An 11,096-nucleotide genomic window follows, 5' to 3' on the forward strand; every position below is an offset into this window, starting at 1 on the left:
CACATAGAAAGAACCACCAAATTCATGGATGGAAATTATATATAAAATAATCTCCCAAATAAATGTATGGTTTATAACACATACGTTTTATAGCTAAAAACATAGCAAGCATTTGCAATGCAATCAGTCTCGCCTTTGGGATCTTATCAGTATTTAGCCATGCAGCACATTATCCTGGTTACTGTAATATCTAGTGTTGTTTAAATGGAGGCTTCAGCACAAATAGGCACATTATCATTATACAATGTTTATGAAAATATTTACAAATCAGTTGCAGCAGCTCTGGTAGACAGTAAGCGGCCTACTTAAACCCACGCCTGTCCTAGACATGGTATTGGCTGATGATTTTCATGTCGTCTGATTTCACAGTAAACTGTTTGAAAAATCAGTAGCATAATGTTCCTCAATGAGCACTTTCACAGCACTCTGATGATGAGACTTGTCTATTAGTCTACGTACAGAAAGACCACAGCGTCTGGCAACAACTCCTTTGCTACAAGAGGGATGAAGGGGCTTGGACAGTGACTTTATAGATCTGAGGTTGGCTGATGCCACATAAATGCTGGCCTTGTTATGTGCCGATGGTCCAAGAGGACCTCAAACTGAGCCAGAGCCAGGCATCTCACTCAAACTTGCAGTAGTTCGCCCACCTCCATTGACAATAAATTGACAGACAAAGCGAAGATGGAGATATTGTAACAGAAGTAAATGGACTCCTTTAATTTGAAAAGAAAGAGTATAAACACTTCAATGCAAGAAATAAATATTTTCAATGGGAAAATACATGCACCAAGTGATGGAAAAGCCTTCCAGCCCATCTACAGTTCTGCCTTGATGATTCGTCGCTTTGCAAGCAACGAAAGACATTTTTCGCACTGCCTTGAGAGAAACGATCGGCCTCGTGCCCAATAGTCCCTCAAGAAGTATTTTATTTATTTATTTATTTATTTATGCGTTTTTATATAGCGCGGACTTTACCCGAAGGTGTCCCTGTTTTAACCCAGCACATTGAGAACACCTTGGACTTACAGTTAAAAATAAACACAAAGTTGTTGAATATATTGCATGAGAGAATCTCTCGCAAATTTGAAACATGAATCAAGTCCATTAGTTATCTACAAGTTCGATAGAGAAGCAGGTAGACCTATATGCACATCGATGAAGCGTGTACACCTAACACTGAAATAATGCTTTAGTTAGTCATTCAGCAAGACAAACAAGTTACTTACCTTAGGCATTGCATTATCTGGTTGAGACTCTAGCTTCAGATTGCTTATCTTTTAATTTCTAAGGCGTCAGGCTGGATCTGGAAACGTGCTCAGCCAATACCCCTTGCGCCTGCCTCTGGGTTGCTCCATTCGACTCCGCATGATGTCAGCGTAGTTATGATGTCGTGTCACCTATATATGTGCCATCCAGACGAGCGGATGTCAGTACTTTTCATTTTTTCAATGCCAGAAGAGCAGAGCCACGAAGCAACAGACTTAAACATGTGCAAAACTAGGGATCTGAAAAAGAGTGCAACCCTAAACCTAGCAAAACCAGTCCGCAAAGCGGGAAGGCATGGGTCGGCCTGTAAGGAATCTGTAGCTCAATAGAGTTTCTACCAGACACTACGTTACCGAAGGTAAGTAACTTGTTCATCTGATAAAGACTTATAGCTGAAGATTCTTACCTTTGAATTAGATACCCAAGCCATACTCTCCCGGCAGTGGGTTGCTCACACTAGGAAGTCCTGCAGGACCGAATGGGCAAAATGCCTGTACACCTGCAGACTTGACTGTCCAGGCAGTAGTGCTTGGCAAACGTGTGTAAAGATGCCCACGCTGCTGCCTGACAGATGTCCAGGACGGGACACCCTGAGCCAAGGTTGTAGTCGCAGCCTTTACCCTGGTGGAAAGGGCCCTTAATCCCTCGGGGGGCTGCTTCTTAACCAGGGCATTGCAGATCTTAATGCTGAGAATGACCCAGCAAGAACTGGTCCCTTTCTGCACTACCCGCCCCTTCTTAGCTCCCAGTTACCCCACAAAGAGTTGGATGCCACCCGGAACCCTTTTGTGTGGTCAAGGTAGAACGAGATCACTATTTTTGTGTCCAGGCGGTGGAGACACACCTCTTCCTTAGAGGGATCAAGGGGAGCAAAGAAGGTGGGCAGAAGGTGGGCAGGATGGTATGAGGTAACGGGTTTTTACGAACCCGTTTGGTGCCAGGGGATAACACCCGAAGACCTCTGAGTTCTCCCTGTTCCGGACCACAGAAACACGGAGTCTTCTAGTCGAGTCAGAGATCAAGTTTTATTGATAGCTACCAAGTAACAGGTGTCCTAGAAGCACGACAAACACGGGTCATGTGTTCTCAGGAGACTGTTCGTTTTTACAGAACCAGCCTTCTCCTTATATACAGAAATAATAGCTGCAAGCAAGAATTCTTGAGTTTATGATATGGCTATACACATATTTCTACAATAATACAAAAGAGCGAAGTCATGTAGGCAAGCCCGTATTTTAGATGTCCAATTCGTGATAGATTACCTAGCCAGGCCCGGAACTCCCATCAGATATCGGTGAAGCCCCAATAAAAGAAGGCACCTCCTAGTCATAAAACTGGCCATAAACAGGGAGCGTGGACAGGTGTGTAGAAAACATGATCTGTAAGAGGTGAATGGTTTGTGGTATGTTGTGCATTGATGCTATCGTGTTTGGCCACTGGGCGAGGAGCTGCCCAAACAGGTTTGGCTGGAGGCAAGGGAGTCAGTTGGGACAGGTCAGGGGGGAGTCAGGGAAGGTGGACGTGTCCTTTTAGATCAAGCTCGACCTTTAATTGACTTATCATGAGGGCAAGACACAAGATGGATACCGTTTACAAAATGGAGTCTGAGGGGTCGGGACGGAAACTACGATTCAGGGGTGTTAGCATGTCTCGATCATGACGCAAATGCATAGGAATGATGTCCTAATCATTATCGGTTCGTCGACACCAAATTCGTCATGGTACGTTGATGTTTCGGGACACGGGTATCGGACCTCGATACCGGGACAACAGTAGGGTCCAGAATTTCAGAACCACAGACCCTCCTTTTACCCTCATATAAGGCAATAATTCATGTTAATCCGAGTCCAAGTCTGTATGAAGGAATTCGTGGAGATGCTGCTGTAGCATCATTCTGTTGCTCAGTTCGTCCCTTGACACAGGCTTCCGTACACATGAGGTAGCACAAAGGCCACATAGTGCAGGAGCGCACTGTACACACAGACAGAACATAAACAGAAGTGCTAAGATCATCCCAATGAAGATCAGTGTTTTCCATCCCCAGGTAGCGATCAGTTCCCAGAACCACCCTAGTAAGGACCAGTCCCCTTTTTCTACGTGAAGGGAACCAGATATCTCGTGTAGCTTAGAGATGGCCTGGTACACTGTCGGTGCGTTATCAGGGATGAAAATGCAACAACTGGATTGGATCACTCTACACACACCACCACGATCGGCGAGTATGATATCTAGGGCAACTCGGTTCTGAAGGGTCATAAGTCGATCCGACTGAAGTTCGGTCGTCAAATTGCCAAGGGCTCCGGCCGTTGTAATCACGGCGGATTCAACTATCCTTGATAACTGGCGAATATTCCTGCTGTTCACCATAGGCCCCCAAAATGGCAGAAAACCCTTTGCGAAGTCAGCGAATTCCTGACCCGCGGTGTCGTCTTTACTCACGACACCTCTAGCTGTCCTTGTCCGATGGTAATCTGCTCTGGCCGTGTAGGTGGGAGGCAGCAGAAATGAGATAAAACATGTACCTGAGAAGTCAGGGGGCAACCAGGTGTAGGCTTGGTCATGGCAGACGAAATACGTGCCTTTGGCTGCTAATAGTATAGGGGAAGTTCGGGAAGCGAACACATATGTTTCCGTGCATATACTCTTTCCTAATTGTGCTTTGGGATCCCTGCCGATACCTTGTATACATAAGTGACCTCGGTTGGGTACTATCCAAACTGGGCGGGATTTCTTTGCTGTCTGGCTCTTACTCAGGTAAACCCCATATTTAGTTACGTTCCAACGAGTGTACGGAGTGAGTTCATCTTTGGGAATCGTAAGATAGGTGTCGAACTCTCTACTCATATTTCTTATCCCTGCTATTAGTGCCTTGTTACTGGAATCACTCTCAGTAGAACGGGTCGGGTATGGTTCTAGGGCGAATAGGAACATGGTCTGGAAAGCCCACAGAGAACCATAATAACTGAATGGCAGGATGAAGTATGGGATACCCTTATCCGTCGTGTGCGGCATGAGTCCGCATACCCAACAGTTCGATGTGTTCATTATGGACTGGTGTTGGTGTAGAAGTTGAATGAATGAGTTATTTACAAATTCGAGTCTTCTGGCAGACTCGTGTTCAGGTAGAGTGTGAAAGTAGTGTGGAGAGATAGTAGGAGGAGTTGGTGACCGGGTGTCATTTGAAAAAGTAACTTGGAATACGAATAGAGTATAACCAGTCAAAAACATCGTTATGCTACACAACATTAAAATACATGTTATCAAAAACCTTTTTTTGGCCAGTACAGTGCATAATTGTCTTTCAAAGTTTGTGAGTCTGGTAGGTCTCTTTACCCTAGGAAACTCCATCCTCTAGTTGCTGCCCGCGGTGGTAGGTTGGTTCTGCCAGGGAGTGCGCTCTGTTCAGTCCGGGGTAACTCCCTTGGACCAACCAGAACCGTTGACCTAAACGTCCCCAGTTGCACTCCCCAGACTTAAACCGCGACCCTAGCAGCAGAACCGGATGGCGGTTCGAAAATCAAAAATGAGCAAGTTTCCTGAGAGTGAGAGAGCTGAAAAAATCAAAAATAGTTCTTGGGGGAAGGGAAATCACATTGGTTTGCTTTTTATTTGTCTCTTTGTCTTGACCTTAGATTATATTGTTGTTTCCCAGGTACGGTGTGGTATTCAAACAATGTCTCAGGTTCGGTAGTGTCCAACTGCATAGACGGTGGCACAAGTCCTTGTAAAATATGATCACTCTCCTTTTCGGTACCAGTTTCTTTTAAACGTGCATCGCTGAAAGGGATGAAGCGAGGTATGGATTCTGTCTCGGAGTCGGCAATTCCTTCGTTGACCCACCGGTCGTATGGAAGGGGCAGAGGGACCCATTTACAATGGGTCCCGTGCACCCAGTTCTTTTTGCCTTCCACCCGAACAGCTGATCTCGTGGAAAGAAGTACCAGGTACGGTCCGGTCCACCTCGGCTGTCCGTTGTTTGTGCGCTGGAAATTCCGCACCAAGACCCACGTGCCGGGTTCGATGGAGTGACCTGGATCGTCAGAGGCTGGCGGAGAGGAACTGTGAACCTGTTGGTGTAAAACACGCATTTTAGTTGTCAATTCGCACAAATAGTCAAGCAGTACGGGGTGCTCTATTTCGCTGAGTTTCTTTGGCCTTGGCACGCCCCAGACGTTGGCTGGGCGGCCAAACACTATCTCATGGGGGCTAAGTCCTAATCTGGAATGGACTGTCATTCTGGTTGACAAGAGTGCTAGGGGCAAGGCGTCAGGCCATTTAAGACCTGTACAGGCTTGGATCTTGGCTAATTTGAGCTTTAAAGTGCCATTGTAGCACTCTACTAATCCAGCTGATTGGGGGTGATTCGCAGAGTGAAACTTTTGGTGTATGCCTAAACACTCACACACTCTCTTCATCACGCGTCCTACGAATTCACTTCCATTATCACTCCAGACGATTCTAGGCATGCCAAATCTCGGGAAGAACTCTTTGACAAGAGCTTTGGCAGTTGACAAGGCAGTATTGTCCTTAAGGGGGTATGCTTCCACCCACCTGGAGAAAGCGCAAACAACAACGAGCACATACTTCAGATTGTTGCATCTCTCCATGTGAATGAAATCGAGCTGCAAAACCTCGAACGGATACGTTGGAGGTGCAAAATGACCAGCTGGAGTTGGGGTTCCCCTACCGGGATTGTACTTCAAACACACCATACAGTTTCTGACCACATTCTCTGCATATTTCGGGATATTGCTATTTTGCCATACTGGGGCCAATACTTTACAGATTCCTTTCGAACTGATGTGCGCAAATCCATGAGCCATTGTTACTACTGCAAGTACATAGGCGTTAGGTAATAGCCATCGCTGGTGTTCTGACAATTCGACCCAACAACCATTCGTATCTAACCTACCCTTACTTTCTCTCCATTCATTCACCTCTTTCTCAGTTGCCTCGGCTTGTATAGATTTCACGCTTTCGATGGTATCCTCACACATTCCCACATCAGTAATCCATCTAGCGGGACCTACAACATACATCCGACTCATTGTGTTCCTTGCAGTCTCTTTCGCAACCTCGTCTGCAAATGCATTCCCGCGGCCAACATCATCCTGAATCTTTTTGTGTGCACTGCATTTTACAATGGCAACTTGTAGTGGCAACGTCAGTGACTCGAGGAGTTCATTAACTAACTGACCATGTTGTATCTTTGCACCATGTGACGTAAGAAACCCACGTTCACGCCACAATCTCCCAAAACTGTGAGCCACACCAAAGGCGTATTGGCTGTCAGTGTACACATTCACTCGCTTTCCTTTCGCCAACACACATGCTCTGGTAAGCGCAATTAGCTCTGCAGCTTGTGCAGAATTATGGGAAATGCGCGCGGTCTCTATAATGGTGTGTAATGTCGTTACGGCATATGCTGCAGTCGTATCACCATTCGGCAGCTTGAAACATGAACCATCAACCCATAAAGTATCGTTGCATTCAGGAAGGGGAGTGTCCTGTAAGTCTACTCTCCCTTTTGTCTCTTCTTCTGTCCTAAAACAGCAGTCATGGTTATCAATCTTGTCTGTTTCTGTCGGAATGGGTAATAACGTTGCGGGATTCAGTGTATCGCACCTCTTTATGTGGATGTGACTTGCTAGCAGTGTAAGTTCGTAACTGGATAGTCGAGCGCTAGTAAGGTGTTGTGTCTTCGTCCTGTTTAGTAAAATGTCTACTGCATGCGGAACCATAACGATCAGAGTATTGTTCATGACTAATCCAGCGGTTTGTCGAATGCAGACAGCTGCTGCGGCGGTAGCCCTCAGACAACTTGGTAGGGCTTTAGCCACAGGGTCTAGAGTTGCCGAAAAATACGCGCATGGGCGCTGTCTGTCCCCAAATTTTTGTGTTAAAACTGATAATGCACAACCTTCCTTCTCATGGACATATAATGTAAAAGGCTTACTGTAGTTGGGGTTTCCCAACACAGGAGCCGAATATAATGCATCACGCAACTCGTGGAAACTCGTCTGGCAATCTTCAGACCAAGGCATAGGATTTGGCGTGTCTTTACAGAGTAGTGCCAGCAAGGGTTTGGCTAGTAGTGAGAAATTCGGTATCCATTGTCTACAGTACGATGTAATGCCCAAGAAGGCTCGAACCTCTCTCTGTGTCCTTGGGGCACTCAGTTCTGCAATTGCCTGTATTCTTTCTGGTGTCAGTCTCCTTCCCTCCTTCGACAAGATGTGACCTAAGTAGGTTACTTCTTGTCGGCAGAATTGTAGTTTGGAAAGAGAGACTTTGTGCTTCATGTCACATAAGTTACGTAATAATGATAACGTAGCTTTCTTGCAAATCTCTTCAGTGTCTGCAGCGATCAGCAGATCGTCTACGTACTGAATCAGAGTTGAACCATTCGGTAGAACAATCGTGTCTAGTTGTGTTTTCAGGGCCTGACTGAATATTGATGGGCTTTCGCAGTAGCCTTGAGGAGCGCACTTGAAGCGGAAGCTTCGTCCTCCTAAATTGAATCCGAAAATTTCTCTACTCTCCTCGGCTATCGGGATGCTGAAGAAAGCGTTCTTCAGGTCGATCACTGAGAACCAATATGCTGAAGCTGGAACCATCGTCAATAAAGCAGTAATGTCGGGGACAACTGGAAACTGTGGGATAACTATCTTGTTTACTTCTCTGAGGTCGATCACGAACCTGTACACAGGCGGTTGTAAAGGATCAGTACGCTTTAAGACGGGCAGAACTGGACTGTTACAAACATTTCCTGTTGTTTCTTCGATGACGTCTTTATCAATCAGGTCATAAACAATCGTCAATAATGCATTTTCGCATTCGCTAGATATTTTGTATTGGGGAATACGTGGCAACCTAACGTTGGCTTTCAATGTTATGACATACGGTGCTATCTCCAAACGACCTACATCATTAGAGCCATTAGCCCAAAGTATATCAGGAAGTGATGACAATTCAGTCGGAATATTGTCCTTTGACAAATACATTGGAGAAATGACTTTCTTACCTAAAGTAAGTTGTACTCCCAAGGGGGAACAGTACAAAGTCGCATATAACCTTTTTAGCAAATCCAAACCTAACAAATTTTCACCGCAACCTGTTGTAAGAATGAGGGGTGCTTCTAATTCGCACGGGCCAATAGAAAGGGATATAGGACTGGAGATCGGGTTTCTAACAGGGGCGCCAGAGAAACCTACTGAAACATTCATTTCGCCAGACAAAGGTGCGCCAGGAAGTTTCGAGTGCATGATAGAACTTTTTGTAGCACCAGTATCCAGCAGAAATGACTCTGACACTCCTGAGGTAATTACCTTGACATAAGGTCCATTCTGATCTACTGGAACTGAAATAACTCCCTCTCTTTGTCCATGGCTGTCCTAGCAATCGTTACCCTCATTTTCGTGTTCGGTGTAATAGTCGTCAGCATAGTACTGAGCTGACCTGGACGACGCATTATTCTGTTGGTCAAAGCTGTTCATCGAATTCTGAGGCGGAAAAGAAGTTGTATTCTGGGTGAAATTTCCACGGCCCCTACTTCTAGGGGCATGTTGAACACCTCTTCCCCTTACACCTGAAGCACCACTCGAACGTCGCGCAAGAGCCGGACAATTACCTTTAAAGTGACCCTCTTCCTTGCAATACGCACATTGATTCGGGCCATAAGCAATACGCTGATGGGAAAACTCGTTCCCTTGCGCGTTTCTCGAATACTGCTGTTGTTGTTGATAATTGGGCTGACTAGTCGTACGAGGCGGATAGGCTTGCTGGAGAAGAACTTTAGTTTTTAAATCTTTTGTCTTTTTGTCGACTTTATCTAGCTCGTCTTTGCGCCTATTTTCGTAGTACTGGGCTGTAGCTAAAATTTGCGCTGACGTAGAGACAGCCCAAGCACTCTCTGAATCTTTCAGTTTATTACACAGTTCAGGGATTAAATTATGTACGAATTTGTCTACAAACAATCTTTGACCACCCTCGGTAGCCATATCCTGACCACTATGATCGGTGAAAGTTTCCTCAAATCTTGTGAAAAAGTCAGACACATTCTCATCTTTCTTCTGCTTGCACGCAGATAGCTTGTCCCAGTTTACGCGTACTTCAGGCATTATCGTTTTCATGTACGTGATAATTCTACCGGGAAGTTCAGCTATTAACGGCTCAGGTTTAGAACCACCTATTTGTCTAGCATCTATAGCGGCAATGTTCGCCCATGAGTCACCTAGTTCTTGGTCATGGTTCGTATGACGTATTTTGCTCCATAGAGGATGTGGAACAACGTTCCCAAACAACATGTCGATATCCGCTAAATTTATTATACATGAGCTTGCAGTTTGTGATAACTCCTTATAATACCCAGTCGGGTTTTTACGAGGATCAGGCAGTGTCCGCTTGAGTGCTAAGACATCGGATCTTTTCCAGGGGACATGTACCCATACACGCTGGAAATGGGGCAGAATTGGTGGATTCGCATTCGCATCACCTTCCCTCCAAACCGGAGGAACCTCTCTCATGGGGTACTGTTTCGCTCTTTTCCCGTCTGGTGCATCGTCTTCGTGACATGATCTAGAGACGTTTCCCTTACTCCTATAAGAGAGCAATAACTCTATCGCTTTCTCAACATCTGCACCTATAATCATACCTTCATAGAACTAAAAGCGTGTACGCCATAGTTCGTTCATTGTGTATTTGGGATCATTTGTCTTCACATCTTCGGCCAGATATACACACATTTCTTCCAATACGTATCTCTGAGTGGGTGCATTCCATTGACGGAAAACTTCCATAACAGACTGAGCATCATATCTAACAGTATCCGTAATCCATTTACGGGCTAGTTCATTCAGCACTTTTCTTTCCTCGTAATCAGGCAGTTGACTACGGGACTGTCTATCTTCTGTTTTAGGGGTCGTTTTAGGCGACCCGAAGAAAGGTGAAAGCAGACCAGTGACGGTACCTGTCACCCTTTGTCTAATAGAAGGAGAACCTTGCGGAGGAGCAAGTGCATCGGAAAAAACAGGCTGAGGCAAAGAAGAAGTAGAGGCAAAAGCAGATGAAGTTGAAGTAGTAGCAGACGTAGTATCATAGACAATAGCTGGAGCTGTAGGCAAAGTCGTAGAAGTAGATGGAGTAGGTACCGAAGATGGCGGCCCTTGAGAAGGCTGCGCCGGAGAAGTAGAAACCAGCTGAAGAGGAGCTGGCGTTCGTGCAAGAGCTGGATTACGTGCGCCGGGGCGCGGTATAGTAAAATGCTTTGGTGTTGTAGTAGCGTCTAACGCATACGGTGGAGGTGAGCTTAATAAGTGGGACATTAATGGATCTTTCTCGGATCTCTCCTCTTGACCTTGTCCCTTATTTGGTAACATCGGGTAGCATTTATCTACTGCTAGTTTCTTGCTCCTAAGTATTTGTTCGTTTTCCTGCTCTTCCTCGTTATCCCTGTATGCAACGGCAGCTTGCACCATTGACATACCTCTTTTATTCCTTTTTGCTAATTTTATTTCTTTCTGTTTGGCTTCTTTGCGCCATAAGCGGAAAGAGTCAAACATCGCCGGCCGGGCTTTTCTCTTGAATAATTTGACCTCTAGGTTATCTAATATTTCTGAGTCGAAACTACCATATTGGGGCCATTTTAAAACACCATCCTTGCGGGTGTATTTTATCCACACTTCATTATATGTGATAGGACCTACGCCGTGCTTTACATAGAGCTCATATGTTGGAGTTCCAATCGGAGGAACCGGACAGGAATCCTCTAATCGGGAGTCCCTACTATAACCAAGACAAAACAAGTTTCCAAGTCTGCTAAAACCAGG

The sequence above is a fragment of the Lissotriton helveticus genome, chromosome 4_1, assembly GCF_964261635.1.
Source record: "Lissotriton helveticus chromosome 4_1, aLisHel1.1, whole genome shotgun sequence".
NCBI lineage: Eukaryota > Metazoa > Chordata > Amphibia > Caudata > Salamandridae > Lissotriton > Lissotriton helveticus.